At 42.3% G+C, this 16,506-nt stretch overlaps 1 pseudogene; it reads right to left on the reverse strand.

Annotated features, from left to right (window-relative positions):
- Window positions 1–11,021: 11,021 nt before the first annotated feature.
- Window positions 11,022–16,506, reverse strand: part of LOC145404967 (neuropeptide F receptor pseudogene) — a 242,121-nt pseudogene continuing 236,636 nt past the window's right edge.

The following is a 16,506-nucleotide window of genomic DNA, read 5'->3' on the forward strand; positions in this document are numbered from 1 at the left end:
ATAGTCCTGTTAGTGAAGTGATTATAGTCCTTTGTTAGTGAAGTGATTATAGTCCTTTGTTAGTGAAGTGATTATAGTCCTTTGTTAGTGAAGTGATTATAGTCCTGTTAGTGAAGTGATTATAGTCCTTTGTTAGTGAAGTGATTATAGTCCTGTTAGTGAAGCGATAATAGTCCTGTTAGTGAAGTGATTATAGTCCTGTTAATGAAGCGATAATAGTCCTGTTAGTGAAGTGATTATAGTCCTGTTAATGAAGCGATAATAGTCCTGTTAGTGAAGCGATAATAGTCCTGTTAATGAAGCGATAATAGTCCTGTTAGTGAAGTGATTATAGTTCTGTATTATAGTCCTGTTAGTGAAGTGATTATAGTCCTGTTAGTGAAGCGATAATAGTCCTGTTAGTGAAGTGATTATAGTCCTGTTAGTGAAGCGATAATAGTCCTGTTAGTGAAGTGATTATAGTTCTGTATTATAGTCCTGTTAGTGAAGTGATTATAGTTCTGTATTATAGTCCTGTTAGTGAAGTGATTATAGTTCTGTATTATAGTCCTGTTAGTGAAGTGATTATAGTCCTGTTAATGAAGCGATAATAGTCCTGTTAGTGAAGTGATTATAGTTCTGTATTATAGTCCTGTTAGTGAAGTGATTATAGTCCTGTTAGTGAAGTGATTATAGTCCTGTTAGTGAAGTGATTATAGTTCTGTATTATAGTCCTGTTAGTGAAGTGATTATAGTCCTGTTAGTGAAGTGATTATAGTCCTGTTAGTGAAGTGATTATAGTCCTGTTAGTGAAGTGATTATAGTCCTGTTAGTGAAGTGATTATAGTCCTGTTAGTGGTGTTTAATCTCCCTTGACCACAGTGAGTGTCTGTGAAGCAGCATAAATGGTCTGGCTGCAGCAGGAATAAAATAAGACGTCATCGTGCTGATAGGGTTAATGACTACCTTCAATTATTCACCTGTCACTCTTCTGCCTTAATGGCTCAGGTCCCCCTCTTCCTCATCCATCTTACAACCCTCGCAAATCGCCATCGTCTTCATCACCATTAGTCATCAGTTATCATTACCTTTTTTCCACCTTTGGATGGGGTGAGGTAGGGGGAAAAAAAAAAAGAAAGAAAAAAAAAAAAAGATAATAATAGCGCTATGAACTGCATGTCCAGTGAAGTGAGCCACACAGTCATTCACACATCAATCAATTCCCAGAAATCACAGCTGCACCTTACAAGCCTAACCCGTTATACGGTATGATTAATTAATACGATATAATTTAATATGAACAAATGCTAAATAACGCAAAGTGTAATAATGATTAAGTTACAAGTATGAATTGAAGTAAAGTGCATCATTGGCAAGAGATAAGAATTACTGTGTATTGATGGCCACGCTGACTAGATGGATGTGGAAATGGTTTAGAAGATGACAAATAAATAAATTCCCAAAGTTGACTGATGCAGTTTGAAAGGAGGTGTCCATTTGTTTATAGATTTAAAACGAACAATTTCTAGGGTAGACTGAAATACTGGTACTTAAATAGGAGTTTAAGAAAGGTAGGAGGAGAGGGAGAACTGGATATAGTGAAAGGAGAGGAGCAGGAGGAGTTAGGAAGAGGAAGAGAAAAAAGGGGAGAAGGAAGAGAGGAAGGACGAGGTATGGAGAGGAGAAAGAGATGGAAAAGTGAGAGGGAGAGAGAGAGAAGGAGGAGGAGGAGGAGGAGAACAATACTGAGAGTATTAATGCGAATACAATAATTGAATAGTTTCCACATTGGCACACACACACACACACACACACACACACACACACACACACACACACACACACACACACACACACACACACACACACACACACACACACACACACACACACACACACACACACACACACACACACACACACACACACACACACACACACCTTTACCTTGTCCTTATCGTTTATTTTCATCTTTCATTCATCTTCTTTTCTTCTCTCGCCGTTATCTAAATCCTTGTTCTGAATTTCCCCCTCCTCCTCCGCGTCATCCTCCTTCTCCTCCTCCCCCTCCTCCTCGTCATCATCATCATCATCATCATCATCATCATCGTCATCGTCATCGTCATGATGATGATGATGATGATCACCACCACCACCACCACCACCACCACCACCACCACCACCATTCACCATTCATCATCATCTCTCCTTCACCCTCACCTCCACATACACAGTTCCATTTACCTCTTTCCTTTCTTCTCTTCTCCAAGCTCTCTTCCTCTTTTTCACTCCCTCATCCTCATTCATTTCCTCTTCCTTCCTGCGACCTCTTCTTTGCCCTCTCTTTCATTCATTCTTTCATCGTTCTTCCTTTCCATCACCTCTTCTTTACTCACTCCTCCACATGCACATTTCCATTATCCCAGTCCCTCATTTCTCCCTCTCCTTTATTTTCTCCCTTTATCTATGCCTTTTCTACTCTTCTTTTCCTTAGTCCTCTTTCTCACCCTCTTATATTCATCGCCATTGTCTTTTCCTCTTCTTCCCACCACACTATTTTCTCCTCTTTCCATCCCTCATCTCTTCTTCGCGTTTTTTTTTTTTTTTTTTTTTTTTTTTTTTTTTACCACCCATAATTCGTTTTTCTTCTTCCCTCTTCACATCGTCTACTTCACTATCCTTTTTGCTTCCGTTTAGGTTCCTGTTTCTTCGTCTCGCCTCATCCTCTTATCCACCTTCGTTACTTTTCCTCGTTTTCTTTTCCTTATTCAAGCGTTACCTTATTCCTTTGGCGGTAGTTGGTGGCGACCATCATCCATTCATATGATGTAGAGCTTACTTCCTCCTTCACCATATCATTCATTGTCTGTTTCTCCCACCTTTCCTGTTACTTTCAGTACACCTTACTTTTCACTTCAGGTGACTCTGTATCTCAAGAAATCATTTATAACGCTGGGCGGTAAGCATATAACCAAATAGTGGGGTGATATGGAGCCTACCTTGGTGCCGCTGTTTACTCGGTGGAAGGATGCAAATACAGCGACCATCCAGGAATCAAACTTGCACACCCCTCCCCGCCCCTCTTTGTCGGAAGGGGGGCATTTTCCATCTCTGGAGAACACTGGTTCACTACGGAACGACAATGCTGGGGCAATTGCTTGCCTGTGGCTGATGGGTCTGCCCGGCCAGACAGACTGGGATTACTCAGCAACAGTTTTATTCCTCTTCCTTCCCCATACCTGTTCATCCTCTTCTTTTCCTCTTTGTTCCCCTCACCTTTTCCTCATCCATTACCGTACTCTCATTCCTCATCCGTTTCTTTACTCTCTTCTTCTCCTCACCATTTCTTCTTCCATGTCCACCTCCTCCCCCTCCCCCGTCCCCACCGCCTTTTCCTCCTCATCAACGACTTACTCTTCATCTTTCCCCTTCACCCGCTTTTCTCCTTTTTTTCCTCCTTCCTTTCAGTCGTTCAGTTTCCTTCCCATAACGTCATCACCCCATCATTATGACACAATTAAAATTCCATCCTTACTACTACCAGACGATTTTACTTAAGAGATGCGCTGTGGTGAAGGATCAATGGAGTTTATATCTCACTAAGTTCTAAATTCTGTCATTAGGCGCACAAAATCATTAAAAGATAGCAAATATAAAGCAAAAATTACCCCTTCGTGCTGGAAGGTTAACACTCTTCCCCCACACCACCATCAACTCATGTATGTATGTATTTGTTTTATCCTTTTTCTGCTTTTGTTGTACAGCGGCATCACCTCTGTTGTTACGCTGCCATGATTTCTTTATTGTAAGTAGTCAGTTCATCTACTCTTTCATTTTTCCTTCCCTAATGTTCTCCACCCCACTTTTCTCCAATACCCACCTTCTCCACCCCACTTTTCTTCAATACCCACCTTCTCCACCCCACTTTTCTTCAATACCCACCTTCTCCACCCCACTTTTCTTCAATACCCACCTTCTCCACCCCACTTTTCTTCAATACCCACCTTCTCCACCCCACTTTTCTCCAGTATCCACCTTCTCCACTCCACTTTTTTTTTTCGATGTCTTTTTCGTTTTCCTGTTCATCTCCATATCCTCTTCCTTCCCCTCATCTCCACTTGTTTTTTTTGTTTTTTGTTTTTTTTTCACTTTTTCAACCTCTTCCATTTTTTCTTTCCTCCTTTTCCTCCTCCTCCTCCTCCTCTTCCTCCTCCTCCTCCGCTTCCTGCCTCTCTCTTTCTCTGGTCCCTTCGCCCTTGTTCCTTCCCCGCTTCCTCCTCCACCTATTCATAAATGTCCTTGACTTTCACCATCTTGAGTTTCATTCATAAAATTCTCTCCTCCATCGTCATCATCCTGACTCTCTTTCCACCTCACTTCCTCTCACCATCACCTCCTCCATTTCTTTCTTCACCCCCTCACCTCCACAATCCTATCTTTCTCTAATGTGTTTTTCATCTTCCTTTACCTGTTTCCCCCCCCCCCTCTTCTGCTTCCCTCCCTCTCACTTTCTCTCCTTCATCCTTTCCCCTTTCTTCATCCATTACCTTATTCATCCTTCTCCTCATCTCTTACCCTATTCCCCTTCCTCTTTCTTACTTCCTCTTACTCCTCAGCATCCCCCACCTTATATCTCTTCCTCCTTCTCACTTCCTCTTCCTCCTCATTTGTTCCCTAATTCCCCTTCCTTCCCCTCACCTGCTCCCTTGACCCTTCACTCTTTTCCCCTGCACTTTCCCTTCCTTCTCCTCCTCCATTAATTTCCTTCCCCTAGACCACTTCTTAGCACTTCCTCATCTCCCTTCACCACTTTCAATTCACATTTCATACTCCTACCTCTTCCATCCAACAGTTTTCTCTACTGACACTTCAATGAAATAAATCTATCAGAACTCATCGACACATAAAGTTACCATAGTGTTTTTAGTCCAGTGTTTTATATACGTCCCCCCTTCCATCTCTCTCTCTCTCTCTCTCTCTCTCTCTCTCGTGGTATATAAAACACTGAACTGAATTGGTCACGTAGTTGCGTTGGATTAATTAAAGAGGCATTACTGAAAGATTGGTACAGGAAGTAAGGGTGAAAATAATCAATGAAGAAGTAGAAGAGGTGCTGACGAGGGAAAAAATTAAAGATGCGGAACGTTCGAGAAGGAAATGAGTGAATGAGGCGGAAGAGGAAATGAGGAGAAGGAAGAGGAAAAGGAGCAGGTGAAAGGAGGGAAGTAGATGAGGAGAAGGAAGAAGTAATGGGGAAGGAAAGGGATGAGAGGTGAAGGACGTACAGTAGAAGTGAAGAGCGAGAATTGCAGACGATGGGAAGAGGAAAAAGGTTTTGGATAATGTTTGGAACGCGATGATGATTAAGAGGGGAGAGGACGAAAGTGGAAGCAAGAGGATGAAGGATGGGCCGAAAAGGAAAGTTGAATGGAAGAAGCGGAGAGGATAGAAATATAATAAAAAGAGTAGGTTGAGGAAAGGAAATTAATGGACGAAGAAGAGAGAGAGTGCGGAGGAGGAGGAGGGAAGGGAATGAAGCGACAAAAGAAAATGAGAGAAGAGAGAAGAAAATGCTATGGGAGGTGATGGGAGGGAAGAGGAAAAAGGAACTGTGGATATGCAACAGTAGGTGAAAAAGTGGAAGAGGTGAGGGGAAGAAAGAGGAGACAAGCCGACGAAGAGAAAGATATGAAAATGGAGATGTAAATTAAGTTTGGATGAATAATGAAGGCTGAAAAAGAAGGGGGTAAGGGGAAGAAAGATAAGAAAGGATATAGAGAAGAGAGGGAGTGAAAGGGGGGAGAGGAAAGTGGAAATATTAATGAGGAGGAGATGGTGAAGAATAAAAGGTAATGGGATGGGAAGTAGAATGAAGAAGACAATGTAGAGAGGAGGAGGTGAGATGAAGTAAAAAAAAAATTAAATGGATGAGGAAGACAGTAGTGAAAAGGAGAAAAGCGAAAGACTAAGTAAGGGATCCGATGAAGAAAAACGTGAGTGAAAGTGATGAAGGGAAAAAGTGGAAGAAGTGAATGCGTAACTGGGGGAGGAGGAGAAAGATAGGGAAGAGAGATAAAGAGGTGAAGAGAGAGAAAGAGGAGTAGCAACGAAGGAGAAGGAAAAAGAGAGAGGAAGAGAAAGAAATGGAAAGAGGGCGAAAGGGAAAAAGGGGAATAGTTAAAAAGAATGAAATGGGAAGAGGTAGAAGAGAACAGGTAGAGAAAAAGAAGAAAGGAAAGGAAGCCAGATCAAACAGAAAGGAGATGGGAAATGGAGAAGGACTGATAATGGAGGAGGAAGATCGATCGCAACTAATGAAGGTAAGAAAAGCATCAAAACTCTTCTCCAGACTACTACACGCAAGAAGCGGTCTACATCCACCTGCCTGTGTATCGTAAGTCCCGCACAGCTACCAGCGACAGTATTAAATGGCCGTAGGAATGTGTATTGGTAAATCCTGTACAGATACTAAAGGGCAATTTGCTGTATACCTGTCAAACAAAGTATCGGGTCGCTGGAGGTCGATGGCTATGGTAGTGAGTGAATTCCTCACACAGAGATGGTTCTATTACACTGGTCCCTCAGAGTATTTCGCATCTTTTATCACTCCTTTTTATTCATTTTGGGATAACTAATAAATAACAAGAATAGTAGGTACACTAACATCAGTGAGTGTTCCATACAGTATATCACAACACTACGTCCACGTCTCAAAATTCTTGCTGCTTTAAGTGGCGCGTTTTTTTTTTTTTTTTTAACGACTATGCTTATTTCGTGTTCTAGCACTTTATCCTTGATAGTTTACAGTATATTGCACATCAGAGATTTTTATCCTGTATATTATAGCTTTATAATTTCTAGACAGACTGTACAGTACAGTTAATATAAAGAGTTGCTGGGGAGGCTCATAAGCTAACGAGAATACAGCCCAAGGACATAGTTTATCCAAAGGTCTGGTCGGCGAGGCATCCAAGCAAGAGGTTATAACTGACAGGGAAAGCACTGGGAGTCTGAAAAAATGAGGGGACGGGATGGGCACGGGGTGAAAAGTGCATTTCAGAAGGAACAAGTGTCGGAATGTAACCCAACTTTCCCAGGCAGTATGTTGCAGGCAGCCTAAGCCTGGGCCTTGGGTAAAATTACTAACACATACACGCATGACATGAAAGCACCCAAACATTCTTACAGTATACGACTGTCAGCCGTTGATTTACTAATTCAGGTCCCTGTTTCCGTCCGAGGAATGAACAGACTCACATATTTATGAGACTTTGCTCAAAAGTTGGTCCGGAATCAAACCCAAGATTTCTTGCTTAATGGTTAAGCTTGTTTCTGACTGCACTACCGCCACCCTCTGGGACGACGAGGAAAAAGACTTAGGCTTATGCTTGTATACTGCATGAGTCATTAACGCATGGATTCTGTGTTTGCTAAGTCCCAATCATCCCCAAAAACATGGCCAGCAGTACTTGGCTTACAACCATTTCTCCTAATGTACTGCTGGGCGAGCATGGACGAGGCAGAAAGAGTCCGCCAGTCTGACCGACCCGAGAATCCAACTTGGGCTGGTAAGAGTGGTGGAGTTGGTTTGTTTCTCCCTTGTCCGAGTTTATTCAGCAAGCGTAATTGACAGAGAAAAAAAAAAAAGAAATATCCCTCAGACCCAGGACATTCAACGGCCGCTTTACAAATTTAGGCTCCTATTTCAGCAGGAGATATTCACATACAGGTGTGAGCAAACCCTGCCCTATCAGCCGACAGAAAACAAGTGATATATATATCAATTACCAGTACACACCTGGGTTACTTGGTCTGGCGTGTTGTTAGCGGACTATTGTAGGTGCGGGAGAGAAGAGGAGGAGGAGGAGGAACACAAAGGAGCTGGGAGAGAAAGACCATTGAAGAATACTGAGACGAGAAGGCTGACAGACAGAGGAGGAGGAGGAAGACAAAGGAAGGGAGGGAAGAAAGACGGAGGAGTAAGAGAAGTCGGGTACTAAGGGAAGGAGAAGGGAGACTGGTGAATACTGGAATTGGAAGAGAAGGGAAAGCTGATGAGAATGTGGAAAACTGAGAGAGGACGTTCAGTGAGCACAGCAAAGTCACTCACCAGATTTGACCTTGACCTGTGACCCGAACCTTGATCTGCACAAAAACTTAATCAGGTCTTTCCATCTCAGCAACAATGCGTGTGCAAAGTTTGATCCAATTGAGATCAGGGTTCATCAGATAAAGCCGAACCTGAACTTTGACCCTGACCCATGACCATTGATCGATCAGAACCCAAGTCGAATAACTTCTTCTTAGGCTCACACACAATGTATGTGATAGATTTAATCCTGACTGGATCAGGTATCCCTAACATCACACCACACACTGAAATTTGACTTTTATTCATACCCATTGAGCTTTGGTTGATCTGCACTAAAAACGAGGTACTTCTTAAAAACACACACACACACACACACACACACACACACACACACACACACACACACACACACACACACACACACACACACACACACACACACACACACACAGTCTCTCTCTCTCTCCGTACCTGCCCTCATCCTTCCTGCTCTTTTCAATCCCCCCCCCTCCCTTCCGTCATTCCAGCAGCATTGCAGTGGCGTCAGAAATGGTGGTGTGTGGCAGTAGAGGCGTATGGTTCAAATTCCTGTTGGTGAGTGGTGGTCAGGGTTGGGTGGCCGGTACTCAGGTGCGATACACGGGATCAGCCCACTTGAACTATTTCACATAAATACCCCCCTCGTGCCTATGGGTTTGGCTGCATAAAATATTATACACTGCGTAAGTATTATATATATATATATATATATATATATATATATATATATATATATATATATATATATATATATAACTATATTTATATCTATCAATCTATCTATCTATCTATCTATATATATTTATATATATATCTATATATATCTATCTATATATCTATCTATCTATCTATCTATATATATATATATCTATATATATATATCTATATATATATATATATATATATATATCTATATCTATATCTATCTATCTATCTATCTATCTATATATATGTACTGTATATCTATCTATATGATGTGTGTGTGTATGTGTGTGTGTGTGTGTGTGTGTGTGTGTGTGTGTGTGTGTCAGCTTGCTATATGCAGAAATATGCGGTAGGAAGAGTTGGCAGTGAGCCCTCTAAACCCACGAGATTGAGGCTCTACTATTGTCTCTCATCTTAGGTGGGGTGTTCACCCGATACCTTGTTTGTTCGCCAGTTTAGATGTAAGTTTAGTTACAGTCGAGATTGGGCAGATAAATAGGTGCAGTAGTGCCCCACTGAGTTATTGCATATGTTGCCATATGTGTGCATCTTGTTAATGTTCCCGTGACCTATGTAGACTCATTCACAAACACTGCCGCTCTTACACTACACAGTTCCACATTTACCTGACAGCCTACACTCTAGAATTTTTATACACATGTACCCATGTGTGTGTGTCTGACAGGATGGGGGCGGATCATTTCTCCAGTTGTTGCTGTTGTTGCTTCATCCTGCTGCGTCTGATCAAGAAGACCTGTCGCCCACAGATAAGCAGTTGCTTTTGTGGGGCCGTCCTACAGGTACACTACGATACAGTACAGTACATACACTTTGTGGGGATAGGGCGCCCCTTCGTCGTAGACAGCGTCTCATCTGGTCTGACCCACGGCGATGTGCAAGGAAATATGATGAGGTTTGGCTATCAGATGACGCCGCAGGTGCTCCACCCAGGGTACACAGCGCCACCACGTGTATGATCCTTGTCATCCTCTCAAATTGCTTGTGAACGAATATAATGGGTCATTTCAGTGACATTCAGGTCCCGTAAATCAGAACTTTTACGTGAATATTAGGGGGATCCGTGGCCCACGTCTGCAATATGCAAGTAGGTTTCTAAACTTCGTACGTACATATATACATACATATATACCTGGTCATGTCAATAACAGTGATAGAATCTGGTCTGACCTCGTTTTTATCCATTATTTGGTTCAGCCACTAACTTTTGTAATTCATCACAAACCTGACTCCACTGTGACCCTGCCCTGTTACTGGCCTCAACACCAAACGCTTTGACCTACTGTGTCCTGGGTGGCGTGGTGATGAGGTTCTAGGGTTGGAGTGGACTTTGCATTTAACGCGTCAGTGTTGGAATCCATGAGCTGGCCGGCGATTTTTTTATCCCAGGGATGCTCAGCCTTGCGTGCAGAAATGCCGCACTGTATATTTAGCAAAGCCTGGTGGGCTGCAGTGTAGTGTTATTGGAACGAAGTGAGGCACACCATTAAAAAAGAAACGTACGGTACGTCGTCACATACATAATATTTTCTTCTAAAATGTACAATTCGAATGCCAGAAGGGTAAGAGTTGTATAATCTCTTCATCGTCCGACACCAGAAGTTCCCCTTAAGCTTATTAAGTCGTCTAGTCGTAGAAAAAAATGAAATATAAAAGACGTGGTCGTAGTGAAGGATTTTATTTTTTTCCTTCATGGCTTTTTTATTCTTGTTACCTCCAAACGATTGTGTCCACATTAGGAGAAACTTTTCGTGCAGGAGGGGTAGACACAACCCCACTAATCCCGACAATGTTCGGATTGTCTGCAAAGAGGAAAGTCGTCTGGAAAAATTATAAGCTAAAAATTTCATCTTTTGGTTGATCAGATTAACCTTTTTATTCCGATGACGTATTTTTATATTTCTACCAGCATAGTTTTGGAACTGGATGAATTAGAAACAGCTTTAATCAGCACCGGTACTAGACAAGTAAAATTGTTGAATAAAATTGTGTACTGTAGGATAGCAAGAATAAACTAAAAACTACGTCCTCAGATACACACACACACACACACACACACACACACACACACACACACACACACACACACACACACACACACACACACACACACACACACACACACACACACACACACACACACACACACACACACACACACACACACACACACACACACACGGTACCTTCAGAGCGTGGTCGTGGTGACGACGTGTGAGATGAAGGTGACCTCTTGCTCGTGAAGGTCCATACTGACCCCGTTACAGGTCAGCTCGTCGTTGGCCTTGGTGTACAGCACAACGGGATGGGCGCACAGCGGGTATGACTTGAGCGAGCTGCCATCCTTTGTCGGACGACCTCCCCGGGAGCTGTTCCGTCTCGACCCTTGGGAAGTTAGCGCCAGACAGCACGGGCAAATCGTGGAGAATATCTCCATGAACTCTTTGCGGAAGTTGTCGTTTAGCCAGCCGTATAGTAGAGGGTTGGAGCATGCAGACGACATTCCGGCCATGTGGCATACTGCATAAACGACCAGCATCGTCTCCGTGTCGTCGCCGAACGGGTTGTGGAGATCGACGATGACGTTATAGAGGTTCAGCGGCAACCACGATAGGCAGAAGATTAAAGCAATGGAGACCAGGAGTGTGTTGGTCTTACGCATTCTCAGGTCCTCCTTGCGCGAACGATCTGAGGCCATTCGATACCTGAGTTTGTTGCAGATTCTGGCGTAGGCGATGCTAACAGTAACGATGGGCAGGCAGTACTGAACTACCATGACGAGGATACTGTAGTACGCCCTGCCGTGTGTCAGCGGCCAGTCCTCGAAGCAGAAACTAACCATCTCGAGGCCGGGGAGGTTCACGTGATGGTTCTCCAGTCTCCGCCAGAGGAAGTTTGGGAGCGCCAGGATGAACGAGAGGAGCCACACCACCAGTAGGCTACCCACGGCCCCAACCTTTTGTAGGGACTTCTTGGTCGGGTACACGATTACCTGTCGGAGGAAGAAATACGAGAGTTAATTACGAAGGTATGGGTAAGAGTACAGAGTATAAATGAGAGGGAATACTGATCACAGGAGGCTTGTTGGCTTGTAATTATATATTCTTTACCCCAACCTGATGAAGATCCCAAACCCCTATCATTTCGGTTGCTTGCCAAGAATAGTTAGGTCTGACAGCTGATTTGACAAGTAACCATGGAGCCTCTGGCCAAGAATAGTTATCTCTGAGGGCTGATTTGACTGATAGACATAGAAACTTTTGCCAAGAATACTTAGATCTGAGAGATGAAGTGAGTAGCAAACATGTTGACATTTCTACCTCATAATATGGCCCATTAAATTATAACCGCATCACAGTAGTCAAGTCCTGTGAGTGGCCCAACTCTGTCAGATGAACACAAACCGATTCATTATATCACTTGGGGTTAAGTAGTGCTGCCTAACCACCACCACCACTATTCCCTCCAGCATAATTGTCGGTGGCAGCGAAAGGAAACGCCATACTTGTTGGAGGGTACAAGTAGGGTAGTTTAAATAAATAAAGGAGAACCACAGAGATAGATGAAATTGTGGAGAAGTAGTTGGGAGTGGTAGGGAAGGGTGGAGGGCTTTTAGATAAGAGAAATTTTGAGGGTAATTTCCGGGAGGTGAGCAGAAAGAGAGCGGGAAAGAAATTCTTGGAGGGAAAGAGGGAAAGATAAGAGGTGCGTTTTGAACGATTCTTCTTTACTGTGTTTCCTCCTTCCGGATAGTTTACTCGTAACTTGTCATGTGGGGAGGATGGAGGATGACAACTGGGGGCAGAAGATGCGAGGTGTGAACATTGATGGTAGATTTGCGAGAGGCAGATCGAAAATGACCTGAGACAAGGTGATGGATCTCAGAGATAAGGGACTGAATAAAGAGGCGAATAAAGAGGCAACCAGAGATCGATCAGCATGGAGAGCCGCCATTAGGTGAACAAGGCAAACGCATGCAAGCATGAGGGACCAACGAACGAACCAACTAACTGTTGTTATCACAGACAGATGTGTTTTAATTGTTGCTGTCTGATTATTTGATTATATACTATTGAGGTTATAACCCAAATTTCCCAGGACTTAGGTGGTTCTGTCTCTTCCTTTGCGATTATTTTATTCAGCACACTTTTATTCCCTCTACGATTGTTGTTATAGACTAAGAGTATTCGTGGTGGCATAGAAGGTGTCCTAGTATCTCTTCCTTAGTGATTTATTTTGCTTATGATCCTTTAGTATTCTCTTTAACGTTATCTCTATCGTTATAATATCGACATAGTTTGTATCAGTAACATATAAGGGATTACTACTGAGGTGTAATAAGTAGAATAAATCGCTTGGGAAAGTGTGTTATAAAATCTCAAAAGTAACTTGCCATAGGACTGTAAAGCCAGACATTTTTACTTTTTTCTTTCTATCTTTCTTTAACGTAAGGAATCACTGAAGACTTTTCACTTTAATTCTTCATCCTCTTTCTTCGCTTCTCATATTTCTCTATTATCCGTACCCAGTCCCGCTTTCATCTATTCTTTGTCTCCTCCTTTATGATTTCCTCTCACTTTATATTCATTCCCCCCCCCCACCCATCCCCTCTTCTTCTTCTTCATCTTTTTATTGCTTCTCCTTCCCCTCTTTTCTTCCTCCTTCTCCTCCTCATCATCATCATTATCACTATCACCGTCAGCGTCGTCGTCGTCGTCGTCGTCGTCGTCCTTGTCGTTTTATCCTCCTCCCATCACTTCCTGCACTTCCTCCTTCCCTTCCCCTGTATACTGTCATTTATATGTCTTCATTCCTCAGTCTTATCTTTCCCCTCCCTTTGTCGTCGTCGTTGTCGTTTCCTCCTCCTCCTCCTCCTCCCTCAGCATCTTTCTCATCCTCATTTTCCACCTTTCCCGGGATGAGAAAGAAAACTTTGCATACAAAAGGCGCCGAAGATGTCTGTCTGGAAGAGCTGGAGAGAGTGAGTGGGAGTTTTGGAGTGGGCGAGTTTTTAGCGCGAAAGTGAGAATTTGAGGGAGAGTGTGAGAGTTGGAGGGAGAGTGTGAGAGCATGAGCTCGCGCGCGGGCGTGTGGGCGTGTGTGTGTGTGTGTGTGTGTGTGTGTGTGAGAAGTAGTGTAGAATAATGTCAACTAGTCACACCATTTTGATTTGTTTCGCAAAGTTCAAGAAACATGAGAAACGTTCACACTACTAAGGACTGACGGTGGAGGCTTTGAGCCAAAATGAACTTACATCAGTGATAGATATGCCAGAGATAAATGAGAGTCTGAGCTCCACTAATATTGCTAGTTTTAAATGTATGAAATTCAATATGGCCGTTATCAGTTAACTGACAAAAATTATATACTATATATATATATATATATATATATATATATATATATATATATATATATATATATATATATATATATATATATATATATATATATATATATAATCTCATCAGCCGTTTGAATGTCCACTGCAGAACCGACCTATCCCGACAGAAGTGGGGACGATACAGCCTTTGTATCTCTACCAAGTGGCTTAGGCTGTCTGGTAGAGATTGTATGTAGGGTAAGAAGTGCTTGTAAGTGTGAATGTCGTGTTGTAGTGGCTTTGGATGTGTGTGTAGTCTGTGAAACAAGTGTAATCGGCCCGCACAAGCCGACTGGGTGCAAGCATACTTTATAGTATGCGACACTGGTCCAACCACAGCACCCCTTGTCCGCCAAACAGTACGTGGCCAGAAGAACACTCCGAAAGGTTATTACCCTGGCTGGGCGCGAACCCTCGTTCTTCAGTGTACGAAAAGGCACACTTTACCACAGAGGCTTCATATATATATATACATATATATATATATATATATATATATATATATATATATATATATATATCAGCGCTGGGCACTTCTGCAATCACTTCCGCAAACCGCAAATTCCGCAATTGCGGAAGTGTGATTTCGTTTGTGGATTTGAGTCTGCGGCAAAGTCTATGCAAATTTGCTATTTTGCGTTTGCGGAAGCACTTCCGCAAAAGCAAATCTGCTTGCAAACATTTACGTGACGTACAGTAGATTGGTAGGCGGTGCCTGCCTGAGTTGCCGGTTCGCTGGCGCCGGCCGCCACCGCACTGGTGCCTTATGTACCTTAAATATTGTAATATATACCATGAATTCACCTTCGGTACGATGTATAATAGCATTTTTCATTATCGTACATTTTGTACGATAATTTTGCGATTCCTTCAGAGAGAGAGAGAGAGAGAGAGAGAGAGAGAGAGAGACTGAAGATCATATTTATCTCTTTTTGATATTCACTTTTTTCATACCAAGCTCTCAGGAAGGAATGAAAATGGGTATAAGCCAAGAGGAGGCAACGTTCGTACTCGTGATTAAATAATAAAGCATAACATCGCCATGGCAAGTCGTATTCTGCTCTACAGTACATTGGAGGGTTTCTCACTATATTATCTTAATGATGTACTGTATTTGCTTCCTGGGGGAGGGTAAGAAATAAGAATCTAAGGATGAAAGTCAGCAATGATGTTCCCCCCCCCCCCAATAAATAAAGAAGAATATAAAGCCTAAGTCAAGATCAATTTATTTTCTAGATTCTTAGATGTTATAATGTAAGCTGCTGATGAAAACTACAGCGATATTAGAAAGACTTGTTTAGCATACAAGCCAATAACAAAATGAAAAGTGCAAAGATGTGCTACGAAGCCTCCCAGCCCACCTAGAATATGACCTTTAGTCTAAATTTCATATTAGTCAGATTTACAGCATTGCCATTGCCAGTATTTCAGTCTCAACAAAAATCATTAGGTAGATAAATGACAGATTCAACAAGAAACACACGAAATGAAACTAAACACAATTTTACCATCTGCCTTGCCAGACAACCACCTTTCCCCATGCGGTATCAATATAGATAGATAGATAGATAGATAGATAGATAGATGGATATACCAAATGTTGGAGTTGTCTCAGTTGTTGGAGGAATCTGAGTGTGACGAGTGAGGACTGAGGAGGTTAGAGCCGAGGAATAGAGGTGGACTGGTGTGTCAACTTGTCCAGTGTGAGCTGTGATGTGTAATAATTTAATTCATTTATATACAATAGTGAAGTATTTACCCTTGTTTTGTAGTAAAAACGGTCCACCATACTAATAATAATAATTGAATTATTTATTTTTCTTTTACTATAACTATACTTTTATATATCCCATTCACTACTTTAGACAATTTCCAAGCTTCGTAAAGTCACCGAATGTTAGTCAGAACAGAGTAAATACAGATATAATTGTTGTGGATGAGTAACTAGAGATGATATGAAACACCTTGATTATAAAAAATATCATCCTAAACTTAATACAAGAAGCGGTGCCGAGGCACAGCAAACCCATACCCGGCAGTCATTTTAGTGCTGACGTGTAAACACAACAGGGTATTTAGTCAAAGATGTCACATATTAAATTTGGAGTAAACTGGGTGAAAATTGACGATTTTATGCCCATTTGAAATCTTGGGCCCGACCCACCTAACATTGACCCTTCTACCGCTAACTGAGGGGTGACCCCCCTGATGTAATGAGGCATGTTATAGGATGCAGATTTGAAGGATGCACTTTTAGGTTCTGGTTTCATGTCGATATGACAAATTTGAA

Source organism: Coenobita brevimanus, chromosome 65 (assembly GCF_032717465.1).
Source record: "Coenobita brevimanus isolate Jiangsu-jjx chromosome 65, ASM3271746v2, whole genome shotgun sequence".
In the NCBI taxonomy this organism is placed as follows: Eukaryota; Metazoa; Arthropoda; class Malacostraca; order Decapoda; family Coenobitidae; genus Coenobita; species Coenobita brevimanus.